Genomic DNA, 2,843 nt, shown 5'->3' with positions numbered 1-2,843 from the left:
TGACTGTTGTTTCCTTGCAGCCTTGGGAGTAGATTAGCAGTGTTGTCTATTAGAGTTTTTAGAACAAAGGTGGATGATTACAAAATTACTAAATAGTAGATGGTTGTTTATATAAATGGATTTTTTTAAAAAAGATTTATTTATTTGAAAAGCAGAGCTACAGAGAGGCAGAGGCAGAGAGGGAGATAGAAGTCTTCCATCCTCTGGTTCACTCCCCAAATGGCCGCAATGGCTGGAGCTTAGCCAATCTAGAGCCAGGAGCTAGGAGCTTCTTCTGGGTCTCCCACGGGTGCAGGGGCCCAAGGACTTGGGCCGTCTTCTACTGCTTTCCCAGGCCATAACAGAGAGCTGGATTGGAAGTGGAGCAGCCGGGACTTGAACCAATGCCCATATGGGATGCCAGCACTGCAGGTGGCAGCTTTACTCGCTGTGCCACAGCACCAGCCCCTAAAATATTTTAATCATCTTCATAAGCACAAGTCCTATGTATTAAGAAGTGATTCACAAGTAAGTAACAGTTGTCCAAATTATTACCAAGTTCAGGAAAAGTAAAACTTGAATTAATGAGGCTTGACTGCATCCAGCGGCAACACTTTCTTGGACACCTCTAATAAATCATGCAAAGTCCGGCTTTGTTGCCTCTTTCTGGTGACCTCCCTGGTGATCCAATAGCTGTCCTCCCCTAGGACATACGCTTGGCATAGTAATTGCCATAACATCCACAGTCCCCAACCAGATGGAAAGTCCTTGAAGCCAGGACCGCCTGTGACGGTTGATGGACCACAGCTCTGTACATCAACTCCCACAGAGTGGCTGGACTATGTAGGATGGTGATGGGTGCACCTTTCAAAAACCTGACTCAAATTGGCTGAAAAACTGGGGATGCAGAGGTGGGGCAGGCTTCGAGGCTGGATTACCCAGCAGCTCAAAGGTGCAGAGGCGTCAGATTCCCTCCCTCCCTCTTCCAGTCGGCCATGCAGTGGCCCAAGGGTTCCACCCTGCCTCTGACCCTGTGTCTCCACCTTCAAGTCAAGTAGGAGGTGGGGGAAAGATGCTGCCTGTGGCTCTCAGGAGAGAAAACACTTTCTCGGACACCTCTAATGAATCTCTTCCGTGCCTCTGACACAAATGCAATCCCAGCCCTTTCTTGAAGTAATTACTCCACAAAGAGGGTGGGACAATGTTTAGGCTGATCAGGCCAACGCTCTGAGCCTCTGAGCGGTACAGCTTCACTTGTGTGTATTTCTGTTGGGCATTGTCTAAAATCTGCATTACAATATGGTGCCTGGCAGATGTTAGAGGGGTGTGTTTGCAGCTGCTGTGGTTAAGCTACGTAAGATCAGACGACCACCGACCACCGGCAGGGATAGGTCCGCTTTAGTTCCGGACACGTGGACAGTGCATGATCCCTATACTTTGCTTAAGATGCCCCTGTGCGTGGTCCACCCATGCTTGCATGACCTTTTTGCTGATTGGCTTCCCTACTGCGCATGTCTTTCGTAAGCTTTATAAGCTTGTATACTTCCTCTAAAAAAGTGGTGCCTGCTTTGACAGAACTCACGGGTGCTTGTGGTGTGTTCATCACCCGTCAACCTTACCTCTCCTGTTTGCCTTGTCGGGGAGTGCCTGTACTGCCCCTGCTGGTCAGGGACCAGCCTCAGGCTTAAGACCCCAATATATTTCCAGTGCTTCCATTTAATAAATCGATGCCTTTAACAAAATTAGCCAAAAAGGCAAAGTGATCCTTCTGTTTATGAAACAATTATAAAGTTTAATAAAAAAAAATTAATCCAGTGACCAGACCCAGAAATGAGACATAAGTTTAAAGTAGTGTAAAATATCTCTTTAAAAACATTTTTTGGATTATTTATGGGATTTTTATGTCTGGTAGATGGTCAGACAGTGGTCCATGGATGGCACCAAGTCACCTGCACCTGCCCTTGGGTATTATGCTCAGGCTTGGAGTGTAGCTGGCACTGGCCAACAGGACATGAGCAGAAATGACACGGCAGAGGTGGGGGAGCCCCAAGGCTTTGGGGTTCGCCATCCCTGGCTGCCCACGACATCATGTGAAGGAGCCTAGGTGAGCCTGCTGGGCAAGGGAATCTGATTCCGCCATCTCTCCTGCCACTATTCAACAGGAAAGAGCAAAATAAAAAGTGTATTGAGCCAGTCACATCTTTTAAAAAAGTTATCATTTGCTAATTAAATCTTTCAGAAAGTTCATTTAACTGCAGTGAAAAGTACTAAAGAAGTAATAATTAAAGAAGTAAACTCTGTTACAACATTTTAAGAAATAGGGGACAACGTAAGACCATTGAGACTTTTTCCCATATTGATCTTGGAGTTCTCTTGAAGTCTCAAGTCGGTTACTAACAAAGTGCCAGTGTGTCCCCGAGGATGGCAGAAGTGGGTGGGAATTCAGGAGTGGAGAGAAGCTGGCAGACTGCTGGGGCTTGTGGGGTCACTGCAGTTTGTAGACAAGACTCACTTGACTTAATTTGTGTGAGTTCTCGCTTCAACAGAGAACACTACCGAGAACAACCATTGGCTAAACAGTGTCCTCAGCGCAGCATTCGCTCTGTTCATTGCTCTAGGCAATAGTTTGCTCTTGGGTCTCCATTTTCCTGTGAAGAGGTTGCAGCTAAAGACTGAAAGCTATTGTGAAATTACTACCGGACACATGGCAGTCTGCCGCCAGGGGGCTGGAGGGCAGACTTCTCAGAGCCACGGTGTCAGACTCCTGCACAGACAGGGGCAAAGGCATAGACCTTAGCCTTGGGAGGCCAAGAGGCCATCTGACTTACCCTTCACTGCAAAATCGCACTTAATCCTTTCCAAGT

Source organism: Lepus europaeus, chromosome 10 (genome assembly GCF_033115175.1).
Source record: "Lepus europaeus isolate LE1 chromosome 10, mLepTim1.pri, whole genome shotgun sequence".
Lineage (NCBI taxonomy): Eukaryota > Metazoa > Chordata > Mammalia > Lagomorpha > Leporidae > Lepus > Lepus europaeus.
This window is presented reverse-complemented; position numbering follows the sequence as displayed.